This window comes from Bos grunniens, chromosome 15 (genome assembly GCF_055505025.1).
Source record: "Bos grunniens cultivar Pamir isolate PY7600 chromosome 15, Bosgru_T2T1.0, whole genome shotgun sequence".
NCBI classification, from domain to species: domain Eukaryota; kingdom Metazoa; phylum Chordata; class Mammalia; order Artiodactyla; family Bovidae; genus Bos; species Bos grunniens.
In genome coordinates, this window is record NC_141179.1 from 35,738,588 (window position 1) to 35,761,394 (window position 22,807).

The 22,807-nt window shown below is 39.9% G+C and overlaps 1 protein-coding gene across 3 annotated transcripts in view; it reads right to left on the reverse strand.

Annotated features, from left to right (window-relative positions):
• The window catches only part of NUCB2 (nucleobindin 2), a 41,653-nt gene extending 24,123 nt beyond the window's left edge, over positions 1-17,530 (reverse strand). For all 3 annotated transcript variants that reach the window (XM_086339773.1, XM_086339774.1, XM_086339775.1), the window contains exons 1-2: positions 17,398-17,530; positions 12,136-12,289 (exon numbers count right to left, since the gene is read on the reverse strand). The gene's annotated coding sequence lies outside the window, so the exon portion shown is untranslated. The remainder of the gene's footprint in view (positions 1-12,135; positions 12,290-17,397) is intronic.
• Positions 17,531-22,807: the final 5,277 nt, after the last annotated feature.

Consider the following 22,807-nt stretch of genomic DNA (forward strand, 5'->3'; position numbering starts at 1 on the left):
GTGCAGCCAAAAATAAATAAGTAAATCTTTAAAAGAAATATATTGTTCAAATCTTGCTTATTAATTTTCTACTTCATAAGGATATCTGTAGCTCTAATTCTACTACAAGAATTAGAATGAATGAAAAGCTCATACTTAATTTATTTGATACACATAGACTGATAACAGGATCTAAGTAAAAAATAATGGTCTGACCGTCAATCTGGAATATGCATTATTTAATTCAGAGACTTCCAAACTTAGCTGACCACGGACTTAATTTTTTAAGTAACATGTCTTTATCCACAGAACACAGTTTGGGAGAATACACTGCCTCATTTTCACCACAACCCTAGGTAGGATATAGCAGTGACTCATTTTACAGATGAAGAAATTTTTAATGGAAATAATTCACCCACACAGCATTGTCTTGAATTAACAAAATCACTAGAATTCACATTTTAGTGCTATTTCTAGTATATCAAAATTTTTAGCATCATTATTGAGATACAATTCACTTGCCAGAAAATTCTCCCATTTAAGGTACAGGATTTGTCTATTCTATAAAGACGCTACTCAAAGTTTAGTTCTCAAACTTAAAGGATAAAATTATCTGGGAGCTTGTTGGAAATGCAAATTCTCAGGTTGCATCCAACACTTCTAGAGTCAGAATCTCTGGGGTGGGACCCTGGAATCTGCTTTAACAAACATTCCAAGTGATCCTTACATATGTATACTCAAGTCCAAGACTCACTCTTCTCTAGGATACTAGTCCTTCAACACGACTGTTGTGAGTAAATGTTACTTATAATGAAATGTTTGAGAGATACTGGCTCAATGTAGTTAAATATGTTCCCATCTTCGTAAGACTTTGAGGACTTGTGACGGGCTACTCAGTGTTAAGAATCTCTAACAGAAGGATGATTTGTTTTTCCACAGAATCTTTTCCTGGCCATGAATCACCTCCTCTTCTCACAACGATTTTTTATGATAACAAAGGTTTATTTCTCATTCATGCTTCATGCCCACTATAGGTATATGTTTTGCCTTTGTTCTTTTGAGATATAATTTACATGCTATAAAACTTATCCTTTCCAAACACACAATTCAGTGGTTTTTAGTATATTCCAAAGGCTGTGCAATTATCAACATAATCCAATTTTAGAACATTTTCATCATACCAAAAAGAAACCACATACCTATTAGCAGTCATTCCCCATTCCCTCTATTCTCTCAGTCTGTGGCAACCACAAATCTACTTTCAGTCTATATAGATTTGCCTACTTTGGACATTTTATATAAATGGAATCATATAACATATGGCCTTTTCTGTATCTGGCTTTTTTCATTTAGCATTATGCTAAATGTTGTAACATGTTGTAACATGAATCAGCACTTCATTTTTTTTTTTTTTTACAGCTGAATAGATATTCTACTGTATGGATATTCTACATTTTATCAGTTCATCAGTTGATGAAAATTTGGGTTATTTCTGCTTTCTTTTTTTTATTAAAGATTACAATAAACGGTCTCCTTTTTTGTTTTTGCTTTAAAATTTTATTTATTTTTTGGTCACATTCAGTCTTTGCTGCTATGAGTGGGCTTTCTCTAGTTGCAGGGAGTGGGGGCTACTCTTCATTGCCGTGCACGGGCTTCTCATTGTGGTGGCTTCCCCTGCTGCGGGGCACAGGTTCTAGGCTCCAGGGCTCAGAAGTTGCAGCTCTCAGGCCCTAGAGCATGGGCTTAGTAGTTGTGGCACGCAGGTTTAGTTGTTCCATAGCATGTGGAATCTTCCCAGACCAGGAACTGAGCTTGTGTCTCCTGTACTGGCAGGCAGATTCTTAGCTACTGCACCACCAGGGAAGTCCTACTTGTACTTTTTTTGGCTAGTATGAATAATACTACTATGAATATTTATGTTCCAGTTACTGTGTTTGATGCAGCAACTTGAATTCTTTTTGTTGTATATCTAGGAGTAGAATTGCTAGATCAATTCTGTAACTCCATTTATAATTTCTTGAGGAACTGCCAAACTGTTTTCCATGGCAGCTATATCTTTTCCCACTACCACCAGCACTACATAAGGGCTCCAATTTCTACATCCTTACTAACACACGCTATTTATTGTCTATCTTTTATTATAGCCAACCTACTGGGTGTGAAGCAGTATCTTATTGTGAGTTTGTTTTATTGGCTACTGATGTTGACCATCTTTTCAAGTGTTTATTAGCTATACCTTTTACCTTTTAAAAAACTAATTTAAAAAGTGTGAGTTAGTTTTTTTTTTAATTCTGAATTGAAATTTTTGTTTACCTTTGCAAGTCCCCTATGCCACTGTAAACAGGCTGACCAATCTAATGACTATTAGACAACACTAGAGTTTTAAGTGTAATCATGACTGAAAAGCCCAAGTTATGACTTAACTGCTCAAGTCAATTTTGATGTTTTCTACATATACTTCTGGGGCTTAATTGAGTCTCAATGGCCCCTAACATGGTACACATATAGTTAGAAAATGAATAATTGCTACAGTGATTTGGGCATGCATGCTAAGTTGCTTCAGTCATGTCCGACTCTTTGTGACCCTATGGATTGTAGCCCACTAGGCTCCTCTCTCTATGGGATTCTCCAGGTAAGAATACTGGAGTAGGTCGCAATGTCCTCCTCCAGGGACTCTTCCCAACCCAGGGATTGAACCTGCATCTCCTGCAACTCCTGCACTGCAGCCAGATCCTTTACTGCTAAGCCATCAGGGAAGCTCAAAATGACTTGAATAGTCTCTACAATGTGCATGTGGAAAGTCAGCTCAGTGATACACCTCCATAACTTCACTTTGCAAACCCTACCAGGAGCTGTGACTGCTATCACTTGATACAGTAAATCCAGAGTTTAAAAGACCCTTTCACACAGACTCCTTCCTCCACCCTGGGTTCATCTCCCACGTTACTCAGGCTCTCCTTTTCCCACCATATAGCACATACATTAATAAACAGTTCTGCTTAGCAATTGGAAGCTAAGTTGCATGGTGTTAAATATGCCCTTTTTTATAGTGTCCACCTTTACTTCAATACACAATAGAAGCCTGAGAGTAATGAAAATAAACCTTAGTTAAATACAGTCTTGGAAGTGGAATCGCTTCACCAATTTGTCATTTCTACTCTCTCATTCTTTTTTCAAGTCTATCATAAAATGAAGAGAGTCATGGAGGAATGTGTGTATATGAAAATGTCTGTGTGCATGTGTCCTGATAGAATCTCCAAGTGACAAAAAGTCTCTGAGCATCTGCTCTAAAACAGTGGATGAGTTTATGGTGCATAAACATATAACTGAGTCCTGCTGCTGCTGCTGCTAAGTCGCTTCAGTAATGTCCGACTCTGTGCGACCCCATAGACAGCAGCCCACAATGCTCCCCCGTCCCTGGGATTCTCCAGGCAAGAAAACTGGAGTGGGTTGCCATTTCCTTCTCCAATGCATGAAAGTGAAAAGTGAAAGTGAAGTTGCTCAGTCGCCTCCGACTCGTATCGACCCCATGGACTGCAGCCTACCAGGCTCCTCCATCCATGGGATTTTCTAGGCAAGAGTACTGGCGTGGCTTGCCACTGCCTTCTCCAAACTGAGTCCTAGGCTTATTATAAATAACAACAGAAACCATTATTGAGTGTCTACTAAGTACTTCCCTGGTGACTCAGCTGGTAAAGAGTCCTCCTGCAAAGTGGGAGACCTGGGTTTGATCCCTGGGTTGGGAAGCTCCCCTGGAGAAAGGAACAGCTACCCACTCAAGTATTCTGGCCTGAAGAATTCCATGGACTGTATAGTCCATGGGGTCGCAGAGTCGGACGCGACTGAGCAACTTTCACACACACACACACACACACTACATACTAATCATGCTAAATTTTTTTATTACATTAATTTAATTCTTACAATGGCCCTGTGAAATAAATACTATCATTCCCATTTTAAAGTACAGGAATCTGAAACATATCAGTTAAAAAATTTGAACTGGGTCACATGGCAGTAAGTGGTAGATCCAGAGTTTGGACCTGGGAGTGACTGACTCCGAAGCCTATGTCTGCTTTTACACAGTGATTCTCAAAGCATGGTGGTCCCTGAGCCAGCAGCACCAGCACCACTTGGGAATTTGTTAGAAATGCAAATTATTAGGGTTTACTCCAGATCATCTAAATCAAAGAATCTTTGAGGGAGGTGGGGGGGTGAGGGGTGCAAACTCTATTTTAACAAGCTCTACAGGTGGTTCTGAAGCAGCTAACATTTGAAAACATACTGCTTCCCTTAGCTCTGTTATTCACAAACCTCCTCTGCAATGAGAGACAAAGAGAATGCTTATCTGAAAAGTAAATTTGGATCCTCAAGGAAAAGAAAAATGGATGATACTACCACGTGTAAAATAGACAGCTAGTGGGAAGATGCTCTCTAATACAGGGAGCTCAGCTTGGTGCTCTGTGATGATCTAGAGGGATGAGACAGGGGAGGTGGGAGGCTCAAGGGGAAGGGAATGTGTGCATGCTCAGTCACTTCAGTCGTGTGTCTTTGCAACCCCATTGACTGTAGCCCGCCAGGCTCCTCTGTCTATGGAATTTTCCAGGCAAGAATACTGGAGTGGGTTGCCATTTCCTTCTCCAGGGGATCTTCATGACCCAGGGATCAAACCCCACATCTCTTAAGTCCTGCATTGGCAGGCAGGCTCTTTACCACTAGCAGGAAGTAGAAGGCTCAAAAGGGAGGGGATATATGTATACATATAACTGATCCACTTTGTAGTACAGCAGAAACTAACACAATATTGTAAAGCAATTATACTCTAATTTTTGTAAAAGGTGTTATACCTAAGAAGAGTAAGGCAAATTAAATTTAGGTGTATACACTATCCACTTGCTATGTAATCATAGGTCAGTCAATTAACTTTCCCTGCTTGTTTCCTCATTTTTTAAAATAATGAATTTTTTAAAAGAGAATTCAATTAGACCTCAGTATTATTTACACTCTTAGATTCTATTATTAGTTAATTCCATTGAATAAAGTGTAGATCTTTTCTGCTACATTATCAGAAATACTAATAAAATTGTTTGTATTCACACCAATTGTAAGAAATGATTAAGCTATATGATTTATAAATGCCTTTTAAACCAAACACTGCTTATTCAGCCAGCTGAAAACTACCTTGGTAGATCAAATAGAAGATTTAGGTGGTGGGATACAAAGAACACAAAAATCAACTACCAATAAAATTTCCTGTCTAGATATAGTAAAAATGAAGTAAAGCCAGGAACGTCTCACACTTTGGACAGAGTGTGAGACACTGTACACTTTTTAAAGAGTGAATTTTAAGATATGTGAATCATACTTCAACTTTTTTTTAAAGTAATGAAAAATAGAGCAAAAAACCTGAGCTTGTAAAAGAAGTGTGAGCATTAAAAAAGGAACAATTACAATTTCAAGCATAATTTACTCTAAAAGTATGTAAGTTTTAAAATTATCTAAGCTCTATAACTTTTCATAATTATCCAGTTTTTACATTCTTAATCATTTTTGTCTAGATAAAATGACTATTATCATACTAGAAAAGTGAAAATCTTGCACTTTAATTTTGGATTTATCTGTTTTTCCTTATAATTCTGTCCATTTTCCTTTAAATATTTTGAGGCTGTGTTTTTAAATGTACACAAACAAGATTTTCTAGGTTTCTGGTAGATTTAATCTTTTTCACATTTGAGTGACCTTTATATCCTAATTTGCCTTAAGGTCTCTTTTGATAATTTTTAAACCAATTTTCTTTTGATTAGTGTGTAGATACACATACACACCCACACACACATTCTCACACGCTTTCTTAAAATTCAGCATAAAAATCTTTCCAACTAGAATATTTTCTCTGTTTATATTATCAAATTACTGACAATGAACTTAATTCCTCAGTTTAACATCTCAGAAAGCAGAGTGGTTTTCAATTAACAGAACATTAAAAAGTGGTTGACTAAGTGGCAGTAGCAACATAATCTTTACTGCCAGCACATACATGAACTTTATTATAGCTATTTCTACTGCCATTACTTTAGACTGAGTTTTTGCATTTTTTGGTCTCTCACAAATTGAATTTAATTGCCATTTAATACATCTTCAAAAGGATTAAATTATGATTTGGCATTAAAATGAAAGGCTATTTGGGGGAGTTCCCTAGTGGCCTGGTTTGACCAGTCAATCCTAAAAGAAATCAATCCTGAATATTCTTTGGAAGGACTGATGCTAAAGCTGAAGCTCCAATTCTTTGGTCACTTGATGCAGAGTCAATTCATGGGAAAAGACCCTGGCATTGTGAAAGACTGAAGGCAGAAGAAGAAGGGGACGACAGAGGATGAGATGGTTGGATTGGCATCACCAATTCAATGGACATGAGTTTGAGCAAAATCTGGGGGATAGTGAAGGACAGGAAGCCTGGCGTGCTGCAGACCATGCCTTCACCAAGAGGACACGACGAAGCAAACTGAACAACAACAACGACAACCGGTGGCCTAGTGGTTAGGATTTGGGGCTTTCACTGCCCACGGTCAATCCCTGTTCAGGAAACAAGATGCCACAAGCCTTCTGGCCAAAAAAAAAAAAAAGAAAGAAAGAAAGAAAGAAAAAGCTATTTTGTAAACATAGAAATGAAGTAGCTGATACTAATAAAGCAAATATTTGATGTTAAAGGAATAATTGCAACTTTACACTTTCTTGTAAAGGAACATCTAAGTGTTTCACCTGACTACAGACAGGAAGATACCCACAAATAGACAAAACTACCTTACATTTTGAGATAGAACAAGATTATTTATAAGCAGCCAAACAATGCAAATGAAGGCAGCAGAAACTATGTCTCCAATAAAAAAAATTATATAGAATATAAGACTGATTTCATGGATTCATGAACAAAGTCAACTTGTCAGAGACTTCCAACCAACACTGAACAGAAGCCACATAACTTCCAAGTAATTTTGAGGAAAAAACAAAGATGAATTTAGTCCATAGGAAATGCTGAAAAAATCCTGATGCCCTTTTACAGGTCTCCAAATGATACAGTAATGCTAAAGGTGCTAAAGAAACTGATACTCCAAGAATGAGTTACACAAGAAATAGCACACTGTTCTTGCCTGGAGAATCCCAGGGATGGGGGAGCCTGGTGGGCTGCTGTCTATGGGGTCGCACAGAGTCGGACATGACTGAAGCGACTAAGCAGCAGCAGCAGCAGTAACACTGGCATAGGCATCTATGGCCAAAAGTTCTTGCCATATTAAAATTTAAACTACAAAAGAATTTCTCAAAAATGTTACTATACATGTAAAAGAGGGATTATGGCTAAGAAAGGAAAGTTAACTAAAGCTGGCTTGAATGTCCAAGAGCCTTTAGTAGCCTTTCAAGTGTGTGAGTTTAGTTCTGGATGCATTCTGAGGCTGCATACCTGAATATTTGAAGAATAGGTTGCCTGAAAGGTATCCCAACTGGATGTTATTTCTGATGCATGTCTAGACAAACTGTAACCCCTCAGTGGTAAATAAACCACTGATGGAGGGACTGGGGAAAGAAGATGAATCTGACAACTTTCCATCATCATCTTTTGAAAAGCACCAGCATCAAAGCTTGTAAGATGATGATCATCTTCAGGAATGCACTGGCATCAAAGCTTGCAAAATGAAGGTCAGAAGCTTAGAAGAAAATTCCAGGCAAATGGTTTTAAAGAAACTCCTAGAATTAAATCACCATTACTCTCCACAGTAGAGAGGAAAATGTCATGTGGAAAACACTGCTGCTGCTGCTAAGTCGCTTCAGTCATGTCCGAATCTGTGCGACCCCATAGATGTCAGCCCACCAGGCTCCCCCGTCCCTGGGATTCTCCAGGCAAGAACACTGGAGTGGGTTGCCATTTCCTTCTCCAATGCATGAAAGTGAAAAGTGAAGGTGAAGTCGCTCAGTCGTGTCCGACCCTCAGCGACCCCATGGACTGCAGCCCACCAGCTCCTCTGCCCATGGGATTGTCCAGGCAAGAGTACTGGAGTGGGGTGCCATTGCCTTCTCCGGTGGGAAAACACAAACAGTCACAATTCTGAATCAAGGAAGCATTTCAGAAGACTTAGGTTATGAAGGTGAAAGAGTCTTAGAAATACCTTAACTGATTTATTTAGCTTCTTTAAATTTCTTAATGTATCTGCAAATGCAATGTAAGAAAAATCTGTATGTTTAAATGTATCTTAAAAGCACAGAATGAAATTCTAAGCGATAAAGAACTCAGTTTTATGGGCAATATGTATTCTATATGGTATAAAATGGTGTGTCTTAATATCAGTGTGTTAGGGGAAGCACACTGACTGAAACCTTGCACCCTAGCCAGGCACCATAGTAACCATTTGCATGAGCTGTTTTAGGATAGGAGGTCCTAGTAACAAACACAGAGCTAATAAGCTACCACCAATCAGAAGAGTTCAGGAAAGATAAAAACGAGATACCACATGTCCGACCGCCTCCCAGAATCCTTGCTGGCATCCATCTTGGCTAAGCAATGCGCATGTCACCAAGGACCCTGAGTCAGAATGACTGGCCAAAGACAACCCGGAAACTAACCCCATGACCATAAAACCCAAGACTCAGAACCACGTGGCAGAGCAGTTCTCCTGGGTTCCTTTACCCTACTGCTCTCCCCTTGGGCTCCCTTTCCAAAAAAATCTCTTGCTTTGTCAGCTTATGCGTCTCCTCAGGCAATTCATTTCCGAGTGCTAGATAACAGCCCACTTTTGGGCCCTGGAAGAGGTTCTCCTTCCTGCAACAAATGGAGTCTTAGAGTCAATGAAACACCACCTTTTTGGGGGCGTTCTATGTATCCTGCCTCTTTACTATTTATTTCCTTTCCTTTCTTGCCTGTATTTAAATTTTGTTTTTGATTGATGAAGAATTTTTTAAATATACTTTTCCCTTCTATTAATTTTGAATCTTTTAGTGTTTATTTTATAAATAATTAGGACAATTAACTTACTGGAGCCTAAAGCTAATTAAAACATTTACTTCTTAATAAGGCCTCAATAAAAGTTAACTGTTATCATAACAAAAGAAATGAACATTTTTCTAGCTCATTAGGTATAAAAGTAATGTTATAAAAATCTCTTTAAATGCCAAGATAATGTCAAATTTGTGTCAGAGACAAGTTTCCAGATTTTCGTGAATCCAGTAATATACAAATGTCCATACAAAAGAAGCAGAGATGAGTGACAAAGACAAGCAATGGGGGAAAAAGGAAACGAATTTATTGATACTTTTCTTCCACTATCAGATCAGTAAGAATGGCCTTCTCCTTTCTTTTATCAACCTCTTTGTCCATAAGAACAGAGACCTAAAGAGAAAATACTGGGCTAAATGAGGTTGACACAGTAGACTGATCCAAACCAGGATAGGCTGAAATTAACACTCTAAAGTAGGATAATGGAGGGAGGAGGGAGGAGGGTTCAGGATGGGGAACACATGTATACCTGTGGCAGATTCATTCTGATATATGGCAAAACCAATACAATATTGTAAAGTTAAATAAAATAAAATTTTTAAAAAAGGGAAAAAAAAGAAGAAAAAAATAAAAGTAGGATAATGTAAAATTCTAAATCAGGCAGTGATCTCAAGACAGCATGGAAAGCACTGATCCCAAAGGCATTAGAGCCTTAAGCAAAAGCACAAAATAAACAGAGTTCTTAAGCCTCTCCGAACATTCAGTAGATACAAAATAATTTCCCTCAATTTCCAAGTCCTAAAAATAAGCTTCTCTATTCTTCCCTGTCTCCACCAAAACAAAATTCCCATTCATACACAGAGGCACATTTCTCAACTACTGATTCTTACCAGTAATTATCTGGATTAAGTCTACCTGGGGTGGGTGTGGATGGGTGGGTGTGGGTGTGAGTGGGTAGGGGTGTCTGTGTGTGTGTGTCTGTGTGTGTGTGTGTGTTTCCTGTTTTGCTTATAGGGACAAATATCCTGAGTGGTTAACAAGAATGGTCGTGGGTAAGAAGGGTGAAGAATACAGAAAACTGAAACTGGTTTGTCTCGCTTTGCTTTCAACAGTCTCTCTTCCTTCTTCATTTATCGGTTTCTCCCTCCAACCTTCTTCTTTTACTCCTATTGCTCTTAAATTTAAGACTGAACTGAAGTATGGTTTCTTTACTCTGTTATCTGTTATTTATTAATTTAACAAACACTTAACTAAGTACCTACTATATTCCAGACATTATGCTGGATACAAAGGTAAGTGAGATAGACATGGTCTCTACCCTCGTCGGGTTTTCAATCCAATGTGGAAGGCAGCCTATTAAGTAAACAACTGCAATTTGAAAAAAGCTGCTTACAAAACAACATATAGCATTATTCTTTCTATTAATTGAAAAAAATTTAAGGCATTAAGATTGTATTCAGCAACTAAGATATTTTCGGTCAGATGACTTACAATGCTAAATGCTCCTTACAGTCTTTCTAATATCCCTAAATGATGGAATCTTTAAGTTCTTCCCTCACCAATTTCCATTCCCTAAATTTCAGTTTCCTTTTCTCAAAATTTTATTTCAATTCACTTTCTTTACAGATAAAACGGCAATTGAAGCATTTCATGTGGCAAGTATAGGATATATTTGGGCTTCCCTGGTGGCTCAGACTGTAAAGTGTCTGACTGCAATAAGGGAAACCCGGGTTCAATACCTGGGTCGGGAATATCCCCTGGAGGAAGTAATGGCAACCCACTCCAGTACTCTTGCCTTGAGAATTCTATGGACAGAGGAGCCTGGTGGGCTACAATCCATGGGGTCACAGAGTCAGACACAACTGAGCAACTTCACTTCACTTCACTTCTATCCAAAAACTTCTAGAAGGAAATAAAATATTGGTATACCTAAATAAGTTAGGCAAGGGACAGTAGTTAAGTAAAAGGAAATTTCAAGACAGTTAACAGTTGAGTGGTTAAAAAAACACACACACAAAACCACAACATCTTTTAACCAACAAAGGCAACAATGTTCCTTGCATGACAACATTGAACTTAAAAGTATCTTAAGGTGGATAACAATTTTCAACATAAATTTACTTACTGATGATTTATTATGTGATACTCTTTGGATAACTTATCTGTCTTTTTAGTACTTTGCATAAAGAAAGTGGCTCAATAAATGTTAGCTATACAACAAACATCTACTATTGAATATTTATGGGTAATTTTTTTAAAATAACCAGAACAAATACCCAATTAAGACAGAAAGCCTTCTACAGTGAATCCTGGGATAAACATAAAAAAAGAAAAACAGTTTGTTAGATGAAAGTTATTTCCTTCTGGAGATAATGGCCAAACTTAAAACTCTCACATGACAAATTACTGAAGCTTCTTTGAATGCTTATCACAGCACACAGATCTCAGGGATGAAAGAGAAAAAGATTCATATTGTGCAAACACTTCTATTTGCCAGTCAATATCCAAATCTTCCCTTCCTCTGCAATAACAAAAGCCCAATTTTATTCAAGGCAACCATGCATTCAGCTACATTTCTCTGCTTCCCTGGTACAGGATAATCTTTTGGTTATTATTATAACCAAAGGATAATTCCTTTGGTTCAGAATAATCTCCTTAAAGGGAGAGGTTGCATCTCTCTTTGTCTTTGCCTTGCTACCTGGGACTTTGTTTTGGTGGATACAGCTCTGGCAGCTATTTTGGACTCTGAGGACCAGGGCCACGTTTTAGGGATAACAGATCAAAGAAGTGGAAAAAGTTTAGGTCCCTGGAAACTTTATGAAGCTACTATCCTAGATTGCCTCCTTTAAGAATTATTTTACATGAGGAAATAAATTTTTTATGTTTAAGCCACCACTAAGTCTGTTTTCATTTTTGCTTTCTTAAATGATCGTGCAAGTGTGCTAAGTTGCTTCAGTCCTGTCTGACTCTTTGCAACCCTATGGACTGTAGCCTGCCAGGCTCCTCTGTCCATGGGATTTTCCAGGCAAGAATACTGGAGTGGGTTGCCATGCCCTCCTCCAGGGGATCTTTCCGACCCAGAGATCAAACCCATGTCTCTTACATCTCCTGCACTGGCAAGAGGGTTCTTCACCACTGAGCCACCTGGGAAGCCCTCTTAACTGATCACTTACCTTCAAACAGGTAAAGAATTTCTATCTCCTTTTTACAGATGAGGCAACTGAGATCCAGAGAGGTAAGATGACTTGCACAATATCAAATTGGTGAAGAGGTGGGTCTGGCTCCTGTCTCAATGCTTTTTCACTAAGAACTGACTCTTCACAGGTTCTAAATATAAAAAATAAATAAAAATAAACATAAACATAAATTTAGGCTTATTACAGTGGTAGTAGCACATTATAGTGTATATATGTGTCAAATTCTGTGAAAATAAAAGGTGCCAACATTTCTATACTGTGGAAGGAGTCTATATCATATCCCAGTGGGGAAGGAAAAGAAATATATTATCCAAATAGAATCAAAGACCAAAATAAGCAAAGATATTTATTTATATGCCAAGGTTTTACCATATTGCTCTTCTTTTAAATAGTTAAGAAAAGTTCAAACTAAAAGCTTATTTTTTCCTCTTCAATGAGACTTCATTGTACATTCTAAGTTTCCCCATTCAATCCTTAACTGAATTTTTTCTTAAAATCTTTATCTAGAATCCTTTTTTACTCTTATTGCCACTTTTAAAAATTAAGCTTGGCCCATGCCTTAAACACAGAGATCACATAAATAAAGCACAACATCTCAAATTCTTTTTTGAAACCCACCACCCAACTGTAAAATATAAGGCAGTTATATTGCAAACTCACCAGTGAATATAATCAATTATTTCTAAGCAGTATATAAAGAAAATAAGGAAATAAAATATCTTCAAATTTTAAGAACACATATTTATTTCTTTTCATGGTACTATAGTTAACATAAAATTATCTAAGCAGGAGAGTGATCATATGCAACTTATGTTGGAAAGGCACATGACTTTTATTAGCATGGTCAAAAATAAACTGCAGATTGAATCCTAACCACTCCCATTTACTGCCAAGCTACTTGACTCTCTGAGTCTCAATTTTCCTATCCATAAATCAAACTAATACTTCTTCATAAGTTTTTGACTGGATGAAAATAAGAATGAATACAATGGAATTAGCACAGTACATGGCAACAGTAAATGCTTCAGAAACAGTAATGCCCTTCCGGTCTTGAAAATTTAATATCTATATATTTAAATAATAAAAATCTGTGTTGTAAACACCCAAAGTCATCGAACTTAAACAGCAATAAGCCAGTTTGACATACAACCTTAAAATGTCATTTTTTTTTGGAAAGGCCATGTTAGAGCTCTCCCTAGAGCATGCCACAGCCAAAGTCTTGATGCAGGTCAATGAAAAAAATACAACCCACAAAAGAAGAATACAATCTCTTCCTCCCTGACATTAAAATAAAGCTTCTGAAAGAGACCCAGGTTTCTTCCTTCAAGTCAGGAAACTTGGGTTGCTTCAACCTACTTACTGTCAGTGTCAGAATTCCGACAGAGAAAAGGGGTGGGGTGGAGAAAAACAGATGGCTTCTAAATTTCTCCATGGCAGCAGCGAAAAGGGCAAAAGCCAACCTACGGCTCAACTCCATTTTTCCATTTGAAAGTGACAGTCAATAGGAAAGTGAGATTCACAATAAAACATCAGATGTATGACCAGCTGAGCTGTATTCTAACCCTTCCCTGTATCAAGATATCAGTATAGATCTTAGTGTCTTTGATGCTCGTATCTGTAGAAAAGCACACCAATCAAGAAAACCAGGATTTTGCCTTTTTTCTCAATCTTAACAGATGGCTATAGTGTTAATTTTTTTTAAATCAACTCTTTTTAAAAACTGAAGTATAACTAACTAATTTACAATGTTGTGTTCCTTTCAGGTATACAACAAAGTGATTCAGGTATATATATATGTATATTCTTTTCAGGTTATTTTATATTATAGGTTATTAAGATATTGAATATAGTTCCCTATGATATACAGCAGGTCCTGGCTGCTTATCTGTTTTATAATTAATAATGTGTGTATTAATCTCAAACTCCTAATTTATCTCTCCCCAGCCCGTACAGCATGCTTGATAATGAGTTTCTGAAAAACAAATACCATTGCTCATGTGTATATTCAATAAACATAAAAGCAACAGCAAAATTTTTAAATTTATTAAAATTATAATGTCTTCATCATTTATACATACTATACTTCAGAGCCTCTTGAAAGTGAAAGAGGAGAATGAAAAAGCTGGCTTAAAGTTCAACATTCAGAAAACAAAGATCATGGCATCCAGGCCCATCACTTCATGGCAAATAGATGGAGAAACAGTGGAAACAGTGGCTGACTTTATTTTTGGGGGCTCCAAAATCACTGCAGATGGTGACTACAGCCATGAAATTAAGACGCTTACTCCTTGGAAGAAAAGTTATGACCAACCTAGACAGCATATTAAAAAGCAGAGACATTACTTTGCCAACAAAGGTCCATCTTGTCAAGGCTATGGTTTTTCCAGTAGTCATGTATGGATGTGAGAGTTGGACTGTGAAGAAAGCTGAGCGCAGAAGAACTGATGCTTTTGAACTGTGGTGTTGGAGGACTCTTGAAAGTCCCTTGGACTGCAAGGAGATCCAACCAGTCCATCCTAAAGGAGATCAGTCCTGAGTGTTCATTGGAAGGACTGATGCTGAAGCTGAAACTCCAATACTTTGGCCACCTGATGCAAAGAGCTGACTCATTTGATAAGACCCTGATGGTGGGAAAGACTGAAGCAGGAGGAGAAGGGGACGACAGAGGATGAGATGGTTGGATGGCATCACCGACTCTATGGACATGAGTTTGGGCAAGCTCTGGGAGTTGGTGATGGACAGGGAGGCCTGGCGTGCTGCAGTCCACGGGGTGGCAGAGTCAGACACGACTGAGGGACTGAACTGAACTGAACTGTACTTCAGATAACTAAAATACAGTATGTTAAAAAATTCTGCCACAAAATAAAAGAAATGCAGCTGCCATTTAATTTTTCATTAGGTTGCTTTAGATTTTTAAAATCAGAGCATGCTGGAACCAGAAATGATCTTAGAAGTGGTTCGGTTCAGATCTTACTTTTATAAAAGGTTTAAGGCACAAGGAAGTTAACTGACTTAGCCAAGATCACCTGGCAGAGCCAGGATTGGAATCTGGCCTTTAGAATTAATTCTAATGAAATACACGTTTTACCAGATTGTGGTGGTTTTAGAAAATTTAGATTAATCATTAAAGTTATCAAGGTTTTTCCTTGAATAAATTATTTTAAATTGTTAGAAGCCTGTTTTTTAAAGTCTATAAACTAACTGCATGTATTAAGCATAAGTTTCCCCATTTTAGACCTTCAATTATTTTTAAAAAGTTAATCATCTATCATGTCAAATATAGTCAACTCAATTACTCACAATACTTAGAGGATTATTTACTTTAAGAATTATTTTTGATACATTTTTAAATCTTACACTTGATTCCTCCAGCTACCCAATACTTAAAAGGGTATTTTGCACACTTCAGTCACCCAAGCGGTCCTTAGAAAGTGGAAAACACTTAGAAAGTGCATATTCTAAATAACACAAAAATTAGTTTGGTATGTCTAGGAGGTATATAATATGCCCCCAAATAAAAAGACACTGGTATTGAGCATGCTACTGATACTCTATATTAGTGCCCATAATCAATTATCGCTGTTTTGAAGCATACCTTTATTGCCTTAATTGTGCAAGTCATTTTAACTGGTATTTACAGAACACAAACCAACTTGGCAAAAAGCATACTGAAAGGGTATATACAAAATGTGTGGTATAAACAATAAATACCTCGGGAAATCAGAGATATGTAAATACAACATGGACTCCACCCTTGCAAAACAGATAAAATTAGAATAGATGGAGAACAACATGGATAACTACAAGGAGACAAATGAATTTTTCACTCATCTTGGAAAGCTGGAGCAGGTCATGGGGCGTTTCAAGACCAAGATGAGAAACAGAAGTTCCTATGTTCACCCTAACAACAAGAGGGATATTATTTGATATTTCATTTCTAATTCTAAATTTCCATGTTTTTTCTTAAACTTTGGACTCTACTAACTGAGGAAGAATTGTTGAAATATCTGTTTGTTCAACATTTGTTGAACTTAGTTTTCAAATTTTATAAAACAAGAAATACAACTTGGCTTAAATCTGAACTAATCCAAGGCACTATCTATGAGGGACAAGATGCAAGAATCTGGAGACTGCCTCACACTATTCCACCAAATTTATGAGGAAGGATCGTAAGAAACAAGTGATTTAAGTAGGCTGTTAAAAAAAAAAAAATACTATAAGCTACCCGATCCAAATCTATTATACCACTAATCATATTACTTTTCATGCATTCCTGAAAGCAACCATCTCATCAATTCAGTTCTTATAAGGAAAGTCCACAATTTCCTTCAAACAAAATTGACAATCAGATATAATTGCATTTAACCTCTCTTCTCCCTCCTCCTCCCTTTTCTAACGAAAGTAATACATAGTTTGGTGTCCATATTCACCCATGGATTTAATAGCTATAATAAAAGGCTTAGGTGGCAGCATTCTTATTCAATTGTGTAAATGGACACTATCCAGTTTAGGAGTTTGGTAGACACTTTGAGACTTTCAAGAGGTTTCTGTCTCCAAGAAACGAGAATGGTTCAATGGTTCAAGTTCATATTTCCTCTCTTACTTAACTTTATAAAAATAATTGTCATCCAAAACCACTGCCCGGAACCATCCACAACAATAACCACATTTAGTCACTCAGTTACCATTTAGCAGGTGCAACAAGAAAGTACCGTCTTTCTCAAACTCCATACCACCATCTTACATCTAAAGATTTGTCACTTAGGGAAAACAATACCACAACTGGCACCAACTTTCTCCTCTCCTGGTGTCAGCGGCTGCCGGCTTAACAGAACCGGCAGAAGAGCAGGATTCACCGGCCTAGCTTAGCTCGGCGTCGCGGGATGCGGTGAGCATCAGCCTGGAAGTGGTAGGTGTACCCTGTTCACCAGTGAGCACCTCCCTCGCCCATCGCCCTGCCAAGGCCAGGCTGGAGCCCACCCTGGGACTCGGTCCTGCACTTACCGACCCTCGCCTGCTCTTCTCCAAGAGCCTGCCCCTTGATAGACCCCAAAGAAAGCACCGGTGCCCTGCAGCGGGTGGAACGGAGAAAGGGACCCCGCGCCTCCAGCTAGAGCTGGAACCTGCTCCCCACTGTGCCCGTCCATAGTGGAGCTCCCACCATCCTCACTGCTGGGGCAGGGCAGGCGAACTGAGCTTTATCTCAGGACCTGCCCCAGCCTCCCGATCCTCACCCACCTTGAGGCCGCCAGCTTTACGAAGCCGGGTCTCCAAGCGCGAGGCTCCGCCTGCTGAATGCTTGCAGGGAACAGGCTGGCCTCTAAAGCCCCCAGCCGCCGGCTCTGCACTGTACTTCTACCCACGGCGCGCTCCCGCCTCCTTGCTGCCATGGCGACAGCCCGGGTCCCCGGCAGCCGCTGATTGGTCCCACCGGGAGAGTGTAAGGCGCCGATTGGCTAGGGCGGAGACCAGGCCGCGCCGGAGGGCTAGGAGGCGGGCGGTGTGGAGCTCTTAGGCGTAGGAGCCTCGGGGAGGGTGAGCCAAGAGGGACGTGGCGCTCTGCGGCGCGGACTAGGAAGCCGCGCCCCTTCCTTCTCGGGCTTTCATGGAGAATCCTGTGGAGCAGGATTTGGGTGGGTGAGGTGCTTACCCGCGACCGGGACAAAAAAACAGGTGTCTCCTCGCCCTCGGCCGCCGGTGCGCGCTGGCAGCGCCCATACTGGTCAGGCGGTCAGGCGATTTTCGCCCGCAGGCCTCCTTTGGGTCTAATACCCCGGGCCTCCTCCTTGGCGGGAATATTACCTGTATTTGTAAGCTCACCTACCCCGGTTTTGTTATGCCGTGGGCCACTGTGGCTTGATTGCTTTTTGTTTCACCTTCTCTCACACCCGTCTGCGGTATCTTTCTTTTCTCCGCACCCTCCTTCTTATAGAACTAAGACATCTGCTCCACACCCATCATTTTAAAGATGGGGGAACTGATCCTCAAAGGTACTCGTGGCTCGAGGATTAGAGAAACTTTTGGAGCCTCAAGGCTGTTTTCGATTGAGTCTGCTAAGTAATGGCATCTTTCTCTGAAGCTGTTTTCTTGCTTGTAAAAATGGTGTTTATCTCAGAGTTGTTAGTGACGCTTAGATAAGATTCCAGAAAACCAGTATAGAACCTGCTGCATATGTTAGTAATGTTAGCTGCTTTTTATCAGGAAATAATACAGGATAGTAGCTAAATCACCTATTTGGAGCCCAACTGCCCACGTGAAACCAATTCCTTGACTCGCTTAAGCGCTGTGTGCCTCACTTTCCTTGTCTGTAAAATGAGAATAATAATAGTATCCTCCTCTTTACAGCATAAGTAAATAGAAGAGTGACAGGCACATAGTAAGTGTTCTATAAATGTTAGTACTTCTCATGTTAGTGGCTGAGCCAGGGCTGCAATTCAGCTCTCTAGATTCCAAGACCGGCGATCTCTACTCTTACACAACTCTCATCTGTACATGAAGAACAGTGCCTAGAAATTCAGCTTTTTTTAAGGTTCAGGAGGAAGTGCTTGTCCCTTTTCTTCAAATCTCAAACTATCTCCCTTACTGTCATGAAAGTCCTAGTATGTTGTGACTGCCTCCACTGAAGGTTTAATAGCAGAGGCAAATGCAAGGAAAATAATCATAGTTCTGATGGAGATATTGAAGAATGAAACCACTAGAATAAGAAAGGATGTTCAAAAAGTTACGGTGTAGGAATACTAAATCTCTATCTGAAAAATATAAATACTAATGTGAAGGTATTGGTAATATTAATATGTCATTAGTAACCAATGTTAGTGTTAGATTAGGAGACAAGCCACATCCCGTCTCTGTGGAAAATACTAAATTGTAAATACATCAAAAGCAGGAAGTATCTTCCACATTTTTATTACCCATTATCTACCACAGGGCCAAACACACTGTGCTTGATCTAAGCCCTGACATTTGAGATAAACCCTTTAAGGGGAAGCCCTGAAAGATCTGGTAATTTTCTACACTATTATCAAGATAAATATTATTTATTATTATTATCTAGTAACCCAATGGAAAATAAGAAATTGGATTAGTCCAACAACACAATGGAAAGAGAAAGAACCATAGCTGGGTGACTGAGATGTCAGCAATATTCTCAGCAATATTCTGGGGTGAAGGAAGAATAAAACAGGAAGACAGGGCAAACAGATGAAACAGCAAGATTCAGGATTAGGAAAGATCACTAAGGAAGATATTTCAGTATGTCATGTGCCTGTAAAGCAGGCAACAGCATCTATACTAGTAAAGATGCTTTTGTGATGGAGAAAAATAAGAACATTAATCCTGAACCCTGGAACTATGGGCTGAGGGACTTATAAGGAAATGTTACTTTATTTAATAGGTAAAACTCCAAACTTGGGGCTTTGGCACTAATGGAAAATCTCCTGATGGGGAGAAGGACGAAGAACACACTACTGCACTGTTCAAGGAAGAAAACAAGGCTTTGGAGTCAAAACTAGGTCCCAACCCTGCCTAAATTAAAAACCCGGTTCTATCTTTATTAGTTGAGTGTCCTCTGCCAAGTAACTTAACCTTTGTCCATAGCATAGCTTCCTTATTTATAACATGGAGGCAATAATAGTTCCCACTTCATAAACATGTGAGGATTAAATGAGTTCATATTTGTAAAGCAAAGAGGTTCTTGGCACATAGTAAGCCCATAGTCCATATATTAATGTTGGATAAAATACTGATATCAGTTTCTCTATCTGCAACCTGGGATCATAATAGTGAACTTACTATAAGGTTCAAATGATGTGTGTAAACTGTTAGAGAAGAGATGCTCATAGACATTATTTCTCTGCCCCTCCATCCCTACAAGCCTCCAACCTGTTACCTCTGAACTCCTTTCTGATTCACACTGCCACTGCCATCAAGGGGCTATTGCTCAACCTGGTCTAAGCAAGGATAAAATATCATTGCATGATTTTTCTTGACTCAGGTGAAAAGCTCAAAATGAGTTTACTGGAGGCCAGGAGAAAATGAAAGGGAAACAATTCCAGAGAACCAGCTGATGTGAAGCCTACCCCCATACTTTGGGTCCTCCAGGAAAAAACAAAAACAAAAAGGTGTCAGGGAGATTCTGGCTTTTCAATACTTCTACTTTCCCCTTCTCACTGTTTCTAGGGTCCCACAGGATATAACCTGGCCAAGTTCCTCATTGCATTTAGAATGGAAGAGAGGGAGGCAGTAATACTTAAAAGAAACAGTAAGTAATCTGAAGGAAGAAAACAACAGTACACTCTACATGGCCACCAAGACTTAGTAGTTTTATACGGTCTAGGTCAGTGGTCAGCAAACTATGGCCCTTGGGCCAAATTACCCAACTGCCTGTAAGGTATAGTTCGGGCCGAGGCAGAAAAGAAGGAGAGACGACCTCAACGGAAGTAGGTTACCTTTATTCAGGCAAGGAGGAGTGACAGTCAGCCTAACGACCAGGCTGAGTGCAAGAGGGATCAGGGAGGCTTCATATTTAAAGGGAGGTTTGTGGAAGCGATAAAGGAAACATTAGTCAGGTGGGATGTTTTGGGTATTCTTTAGTTGAGATGGCATTTGTAGTTGGGCAGGGGGTGATAAGTCCCCTGGGCAGGGGGTGTTAAGTCTCAGTTAGATACAACCGGCCTGGAGCATCAGGGTGAGACCTAAAGTTCGGTTTTGTTTTCTCTGAAGTTAGATGATTCAGCGAGGGCCTTTGACACTGTTGTTTTCTTTTCTAGGCCCAAAGACTCCTTCATTCCAGACCCTGAAATCATAAAAAATGGGGGAAAGGGCACTGTATCTCTCTGGCTACTACCTGCTCAATAGGGGTGACGATTTTGTGTCTGGAACAGAGGATTGTCCTAGGGCCCAGAGCTTGGGATGAGGCTCTTGAGAAGAAGAATGGTCTTGACCTGGTCTCAAGAGATGGCCCGAGTCAGTTCTTGGAGAAATCTTTGAAACAGATTGAAGAGACAGGGTCCAAATAAGAGGAATAAAATAAGTACCAATGGTCCCAGGAAAGGGAGCAACCAAGGGAGGGCCTGTTGGAACAGGTTTTGGGGATTGTAAAGGTTTTGTAACTTTTTTCTGTAGCGTTCAATTCTAAGTTCTTTGACTCTGCCCTGGACTATGCCCTTTTCATTAACAAAATAGCAGCAGTCCTCTCCTAGGAAAAGGCAGGTCCCTCCCTTTTTCACGGTGAAAAGGTCCAGGACTCGCCTATTTTGTAGGGCCACAGAAGCTAATGAGTTAATTTGTCTTTGAATTGAAACGAAGGACTCCACTACCTGCTCCATGTCTTCATTAAGTTCTTGGGATATGCAAAGTCACTTCAGTCGTGTCCAACTCTGTGCGACCCCATAGACGGCAGCCCACCAGGCTCCCCAGTCCCTGGGATTCTCCAGGCAAGAACACTGGAGTGGGTTGCCATTTCCTCCTCCAATGCATGAAAGTGAAAAGTGAAAGTGAAGTCACTCAGTCGTGTCCGACCCTCAGCGACCCCATGGACTTCAGCCTTCCAGGCTCCTCTGTCCATGGGATTTTCCAGGCAAGAGTACTGGAATGGGGTGCCAATGGGCCGAGGTCGAGATGCCCCCAATCCCAGTGCCTAGGGCTGCTGCTATGCCGGTACCAATCAGGAGGGGGGGCTATGACAGCTCATCTTTTCCTGTTGGAAATTTCCCCTTGTGGGTAGACTATTTGTCCTACCTCTTCTTTGAGGAATGTTAGACCTGGGGTCAGGAAGACCAAGATGCAAGGTCCAAGGGGGTCCGGGGGAGACATGAATATGCATAGGTCCTGCAGAGAATGAAGAGTCTCGGATTGGTGCAATTATTTGTGCTGTTCCAGAGAACCCAAGTGGAATAGAAGGAGGGAGCAGAGTTTGTAAGACCAGTGTAGTTGGGACTAGAGTAGTTGATACAGGTTAGGTTTCAAGAGGCTGAGAGTAGGACATTGTCAGAGACTGGTCCAATGAGTTGTGTAGTTTTTTGTTGGGAAGGGGAGGTATAGTTGCCCTGTGACAGCCAGGTTGAGGGTAAGGGAATTGCTGTGTGTGGTGAGGGAGACAGTGACATGCATATCCACCACTGGGATGTGTGTTGTGTGTAAAAAGAAGAGTTGAGAAGGTGGGTAAGGTGTTGGTTGCCAGAGGGAGGTTTTAGGAGAGGCCATAATTGGGAAAGGAGGTCTAGGCATTTATAAGGTTCAGGAGTCGCCTGTAACCAGGAAATTATGTTCTTTATGACTTGTTCTTGGTTTTTTTTTCCCGATTTTGATCTAGTACCCCCCGCATCTGAGTACCCCCAGTGGGTAATGGAATAGAAGCATGTTTCTTTCATTTGGCTTACAGCAGGTGCTCATGAAACTCCTCTTTTGTACTTTAACAATGAGTAGGGATTTGGATTCCCCCCCACCTAGGTTCATGGTGCATGGTCTTGGAGCCGTATTATAACATGAGGAATGAATGTAAGAATAAATGTCTGAGCAGCGGCAGGGAGTAGCCAGAAGGCTGGGGAGTGCAGAAGGATAAGGAACGAGGGAGTCATGGGGCTGTTAGTTAGGCAGTGCGGAGGAAGTAGCACCCTAGGAGTAGAACACAGCTAACAACGTAGGCGAT